Here is a 7,637-nt window from a genome sequence, read left to right on the forward strand (position 1 = left end):
GTTATAAGACAAGTTTTTCTAACATCTATCTAACAACCTGCCCCTCTGCTTAGAATAAATAGTGTTGCCTCCTAGCATTACTAATTCTATAAAAGATCTATGCCTGTAGCTAATTAACTAAGCTATGCTTAAGTTATTTAAAAAAAACCTTTCTAATTTTAATATGCTTATGCTATAAAGATATTAGGTGTAGAAGGCTGTTAATTTATTAGTTGCTAAGCAGCTTAATTATAACACTATAAAGCAGAATCTTAATTATACTAATGTGTATAATAAGCTAAATAAGGCCTAACTAAAAGTTTTTTATGCTGTTACTTAGTCTATCTTTACTACACTATAATTTAGTTGCTACTTTGTTTAAGGCTCTAGCAGAACTAGAAAGACTTTTTTATATAAGACTATTTATATTTATCTTTAGACCTAACATAAGATTATTTTGTGCGTAGCATTATCTAGCATTGCTGCGCTTCTTCTTTCTAGCAGCTGCACTACTTATTATTAGTTTAAGATACTTATTAATATTAAAGACAGATCTACCTACTTTATATGTGCAGACTTTTCTGCTGCAGACCTTATTTATTAGACAGATTTAATTATATAGGATAAAGTCTTAATGCAGCACTAGTACTACTTTAAAGCAGTTAACTGTACACTATAAAATATTATAAAAAACAACTCCCTATTTAGAGGTATCCTAGTGCTGTTAGGAGGGGACTTTGCCTAAATCCTTCCTGTTGTTTTGCGCAGTAGGAGGTTATAGACTATACAAGCCTATCTTTAGAACTTCTATTTATAGCTATACTTTACTATTCTATAGCTAACAGAGAATATAAGAATAAAGTAGAGACCTACTAACTAAAAATATACTTAGTAGATATTAGACTTAGCTAGGCGCAATAAGAAGTCTGTTGCGCTTTTTCTTAAAATCTAGTAGTTTTAGTCTATATTTGCATTTTATTCTTACATCTATCTACTTAATCTACTTTAGAAACTTACTAACTTAGAAGTCTATGCTTTTTTATTAAAGTAAAAGTGTATATTAGCAGTCTAAAATAACACTGTTAATTCCCTAAATAACTTTTTATTTAAGTGCTTTAAAGGTGTTGTAATAAAGTTCTACTTTGCTAATAAAGTTTACTAATTTTTTTTAAATAAAATTAATTAACTACTAGAAAACTTACTCTAGAGCTTTAATTTACCTAGCCTCCCTCTGTCTACTCTACAACTAAAGGTTAGTGTTTCTGTTATGCTCTTACGTAATCTAGATCTAGGGTAAGGATTGTGTAACAGCATGCGTTTTATAGTTACTGCTGTTAGCTAGACAGCGCCTTTTTTTATTAGTAGGATACTTAGCAGTAAGTTTAATAGTTAGATCTAAATAATTACATGTGTAAAGTTAGTGTCTAAAAATAATAATGCCTTACTCTTTTTAATTATTTAGTATTAGATTTTAGTTTAACTCTGTTTTACTATATCTATTAATAAGTTATAAGGTTAGTTGCTTAAGATTATTAGTGTTAACCTATAACATCCTATCTTTACTTATAGCTAGTTATATGTAGCTTTTTTATGTGTTACTACTGTATCTAGCATCTCTATTCTAATTCTGCCTAGTTTAATAGGTAAGGTAGTTAATATTATGTATTCTAAAGTTATTTTATAGACTGCTCTATATAGTGCATGTACATTTCTGCTCTGCTACTATATTTGCTCTATTAGTAATGTCTGCTTTTATTATAATTATATTAGTCCTACGCTATCCTATTTTAGGCAGTGCCTCTAGAAATCTAGTTTTAGCTTTATGTAATAACAGATCTAGCCTTAGCCTTCTTAAATTAAGTTTAATTCTTTTTAATCTACTATAATACTTTTTTCTTACTTTTTACCTACTATATTATACTTTTTATTATTTTGCTTTTTATTTACTTGCTATGTTACTCTTTATATACACATCTGCTAGGGCTATTTTGCCTTCTAACCCTTCTATACATAAAGAGCCTATTAGGCCTATAGCTATTATGCTAAGTATTAAGTAGTAAATATTTATTTAAAAAATGCTTAATTAGCATTACATTATAACTACTTACTTTACCTACATTAATTATAGTCTAACTAGACAAGAGGAGAGAAGTATTAGCTACACCTACCTTAATATAAGCTGCTTTTATGCTACTTTATTATATAAGCTAATTTTCTTATAAAACTAGAACTTTTATTATTCTTTTACTATTCTGCCTAAGTATAATATTTCTTTTTTTAACTTTAACTATAACCTAGACTAGCTTTTTGTTAATAATAAAGGTGTAATAAATTAGTGTTAGTAGGGCTGTTACTGCAGCCTCTACCTGCCCTATCTAGGGCGGCTTTAGTCCTAGATGTGGTTCCCCTCTACTGTTGTCTAGGAGTGGCCGCTCTAGAATAGACTAGTTTATAGTTAGGTAGTAGGTAATCTACTAGATGCTACCTAATTTTATCTGCTTTATATATAGAACTATAACATAAAGCTTCTAAGGCTTATGTTTTATAATACTAAGGTAGTTAAACTAGAAGACTTATATTCTAAGCCTAACTTTTATTTCTAGCATACTTTTTAGCTAAGGCATAGGCGTGTAAGGTTAGAAGAATAGTACACATTAAAAAACTTTCCCTATTAGGTTTAGCTTAATGCTTATTAGGTATGTTATCTTAACTAGTCTTTAATTATTTCTAATTATACTCTAGATTTATTATAATCTTAAATGCTTTATATGTTATTTATTAGCATAATATTTTTAGTTATTACTAGAAGATTATAAGCTAAAGTATAAAAATACTTTTTTACTTTTAATAAAGTTAATATCTAGTTCTACTTCTTTTTCTTTTACAAGCTACTATAATAGTAGCATGTTACAAGATCTTTAATTAGTGTAGATCTGTTATTAGGCAATTAGGCGCATAGATTAGGCTTATTAGCACTAGTCTAGTTAGAAAAAAAAGGCAGATAATTAATATTAAAAGTAAAAAAAACATTTTACTAATTAAATTAACAAAAATACTACTTACTTTAAAAAGTTAAGAAAGTTTATAAGTGTTTAGGGTCTTAAGCTTTAGCATTATTTTTTTAAAGGTTTTAATAATGTATAGCTACTAATTTACTTTATATTTATTATAGAAATAGTTATGTGCAGCCTATAATCTAATTATATTAGCTACTTATTATAAAATTGTAAACGCTGTCCTTTATATAGTAGGTATATTGTTATAAGGATAATCTATTAACTTTAGTAGAAAAAGCGTTAGTAGGTGTAGTGCTAGAGCAAACTGCTGCCACACTAACTTATATCTATCTAGAAAATAAACTAACTATCTAAACTTAGTAAACTAAAAGCAACTCTACTAACTCTGCCTAATGCTTTTAGAGTCTACTCTAATTAGTCTAAAAAAGATACTAATAATTATTAAGCCTATGCTTACACTTTTTAAAGAATTTCCTCTTCTTTAGTGTGCCTTTTATAAAGACAGTTATATTAGTGTAGCCTAGATTATTTACTATAGTTTTAACTTTTTTTTTTCTAATATTACCTAACTCTAACTAGATTAAGTGTTTATTATAGAATTATTTTATAGCTAATTAGGTCTTAACTTTTTTAATAAATAAAAAGTTAAAACTTAAAAAAGTGTTAGTAGAAACTTTTATATTATTAGCAGCTATAAACTTTTTATTATTAGTATTTTCTAAGTCCTTATCTTCTTTAAATTAACTTTTAGCTATGTTAGTGTTATTTATAGGCCTTTTTACTTTTTCTTTATTACTATTAGCTAGGCTCTTTTTAGCATTAAAAGCTATGCTAATGTCTACTACTATGTTAAACTAGAATAATAGGGACTGCATTACTTTGCTAAGTTTTATGCACTTATTTATTATAAGTTTTATTATATCTTTAATCTAGTCCTAGACCTAACTAAACTAAGACTATAGTAATTTATTATTTATAAAGATTACTTCTTAGAATAACTTAATTATAATTAGTAGAGCTGTGTACATATTTTGCTGTATAGGCTAGGCCCTAGTCCTTAGAACTTAGTAACTAAATAAGTTAATTATAAAGGCTATAACTAAATTATAAGAAATAGTAGGTTTATTATAAATTAAAACTAAAGTAGCTTTTTAGAGGCTTAGATCTACCTTAGTTAAAGCTAATCTAGGCCTTTTTAGTGTTAGAGTAGATGTTAGCATAGCTAGACTCTTCTATAAAGTAGGGATGCTTTTTAGGGAGGTAGTAATATTTTTAGGCATTACTTTTTTCTTTTTTAGCTAATAGACTTTATTTTATTTAATAAATTTAGTTTAATCTGCTAATATATGTTAGTATTTAAGTATATTTTATTTAGAAAAAGAATAACTTACTTTAAAAATTATAACTTTTACCTTTTATACTATAGTAATAATTTGCATAACTATAGCTAAAATAGTTAAAGATATATATATAGTAGATAAACTTACTGTTTTTTTTTAAGCATTTCTAGCAAAGATCTTATAAGATCTAACCTACTATAAAGGCTACTAGTGCCTTAGCTACTTTAGGGCGTGTAACTTTAATTAGAACTAGGTTAAAGCTATTTTAAAAAAAATTAACTTATGTACACACTATAATAATCTAATTTATTTGCATCTTAACTAACTTTAAATAGGCTGTTATAACTTTTATGTTTAAATCTTTTATAAACTTAGAGTCTATTAGGCGCCTAAAGAGTTCTATTATCTTTATAGTAGTCTAGACCCCTTTATATAGCAGCTTTAAATTAATAATTTTATATAAATTAGTGTCTTTTATAGAAAAGTTAAACTGCTTAAATTTACTACTTAAAAGTTTAGGCTAAAGTATAATCTTTTTTTTTTTTTTACTTTTAGTTAGCTTTAACCTAGCTTTAGCTAGATCTATCTAATAAAGTAAAACAATTAGGGTTAGAGCAGGTAGGGCCTAACCTATGCTATATCTGTAATGTTTATACTAGGAATATAGTGGCATAAACTGCTACTAGAAAGGGTACAGTCTGCCTAGAGTAAACAGAGGTGCTTTATGTTAAGGCTACTAAGTGTTCTAGTACAGACCCTAAGCCTGCAGATATTAACCCTAGGCCTACAGATATAGACCTTGCAGTAGCAGATATAGTCTGCAACTTAGCTAATAGGCAAATTGCTGCTAATATTCTCTATAGCTAGATATAAGTTAGATATAAGTAAAAGTAGGCTATAAAAAAATATTATTAGTCTAATTTCTTTTTAAGTTATATTAATTTAGATTAATTTAGATTTACTTACACTTTTACTATACTATTACTAGCTCTAATCTTAGCTGCCCTGCAAGCTGTACAGTCTAGTCTAGCTAAAGGCGCAGGCAGGCACTGTCTAGTTTAGTCCTGCCTGCAATGCTATTAGACTTAGGTAAGACTGTGTGTCTTCTAGTTAGAATGTATTAGGCATAGAAGGTAAAAAAGTAAGTCTTAATAACATATTATTTAATAAAGTAAGTTTATTATTATCTAGCGCTTCTATTTTTCTTAATTAGCTCTAGATTATAACATATGTAAGGTAAAACTTACTATTACTATTAGCACTAGCCTTTTTAGCTAAGAGGTTTTAGCCTCTAGTTAGGCCTTTACCTTAAAAATTAATAATAACCTTAGTATTAATTTTTAGTAATAAAGGCTTATTATTAGGTTATAACTAGTTATTATTTAGTGTTATTATAGTGTTATTAGATATAATCTACTGTGTTAGAAGTAAGTAAAAAGTGTTAGAAGCTATTTTAATTAAATTTTAACTTAAAATGTGTAGATAAAGTAAAATGTGTACTTGTAGTGTCCTTAGCAGTTTAGGATTAGCTAGTAAGGTCGCACTGCCCTAGTTAGGTGGGTTAGTGGGCGTGGCAGGAGGAGATGTGAAGCTGGGTTGGTTAGATTGTTTATTGTGGCGGCTGTGCGCGTAAGCGAGCTGTTACGTAATCCTTCCTAATTAGGACTAGCCCCCTTCTTCCTGGAAAGGAAGGCTAATCTGCTCGTTTAGTTGCATCAGACTACACAGAAGGAAGCACGGCCATGAAGTGCAACCGGGCACTGGCGGCGGACAGGTATACCTCTTGGTGATATCTGACTGACTAAACTCCTGAAGTACTTCTAGAGTGTTCGGGCCATTCCCGCCACGTCTTCGGGAAATGCTTGGTACACGCAACTTATCATCCTCCAGGGGTAATAGGGAACACTGACCCATGAGCACCCAACCTGCGAGGTTCTAAGAATAGCTTACGTCAAGATTGTATCCAGAAAGCAGGCGACAAAAGTGGCCACATGATGCATTGCCCTGGTCTAAGGTGGTGATAACTACCATTGGTAGAGATAGATGTTGAAAATTTGAGACTACAGGTGGGCTAACCTGATCGGTTTGCCAAGCCGACCCGGCATGGTCAGTGCGCTTAGTCGCACAAATCTTGCCTAACCTGCAAAATTATCTAAGCAACTTTACCTAACCTTATTACTATAAATTTATTAACAATATATTTAAAATGTCTTTTATAAATAAGGTAAGTTATTTTTAGGTATTAAAAACACTATATCTTACTACTTTAAGCTATATATGTTAAATATGCTAGCTTAAAAACTTGTTCTAGCACTTTTAAGCTATAGAAGAAAAATGTAAGTAAAGCTAAGTAAGTTAATATATTACTAATGTATTAATAATGCATTAGAATAAAAGCTAGGTTAAGATTACTTTAGGTAAACTTTTCTACTACTTAAATCTTATAAAGAATAAGAATAAAAGTGTAAAAGTAAAGTTTTATAATTAAAAAGTAAAATATTTTTATAATTAATTTCTAATTTATTACTAATATATTAAACACTTTTCTTTACTAATAGTAATTTACACGCGCATGTTAAAGCCTATAAAGTGTAGCTAGTAAAGCCTTATACTAGTACACTTAGTCTAAAAGAGTTAAGAGCTGTTAAAAGTAAGAGTCTTATAGTAATGTATTTTTAATTTATTACTAATGCATTAACTTTAGAGTTTTATAATAATTTTTTATAAGCCTAGAACTAAATTTATAACTTTAATAAAAATATTACTAGCTTTAGTAAAAACTATATAATTCTTTAAAATAGTTTATTACTAATAAATTAATATTAGAAACTTCTACTAAAGGTTCTTTTATTCTAAAGCCTTATAAATGTTACCTTTATATCCCTATTAATAAGACTAGAAAAAATAAAAGTAAAGTAAATAATATTTAATGCATTATAAATATATTAGAACTTTATTAAAATATCTATAAGTTAACTTTTCTTACACTTGCTTAGAAGCTAAAGTAAAAAGTAGGCGTTACACTACATGCCTTACTGCAAAGTGTAAAAGTAAGTATATGCTAATACTTTAATAATACATTACTAATTTATTAATAGCCTGTCTTACTAATGTTTTTACTATAAGTAGAGATACTAACTGCCTAGTGTAAGCTAAGTTTATAGATAATTCTTCTAAAAAGAATAAAAAATAAGTTATAAAAAAAGTTAAAAATAAAAATAAAAATAAAAATAAAGTTTAAGTCTAAGTTTTTTTAAATACATTAAAAATGCATTTTTAATTAGTTATAACTATATAGAGG

The sequence above is a fragment of the Lindgomyces ingoldianus genome (genome assembly GCF_010093535.1).
Source record: "Lindgomyces ingoldianus strain ATCC 200398 unplaced genomic scaffold BDR25scaffold_3, whole genome shotgun sequence".
Lineage (NCBI taxonomy): Eukaryota > Fungi > Ascomycota > Dothideomycetes > Pleosporales > Lindgomycetaceae > Lindgomyces > Lindgomyces ingoldianus.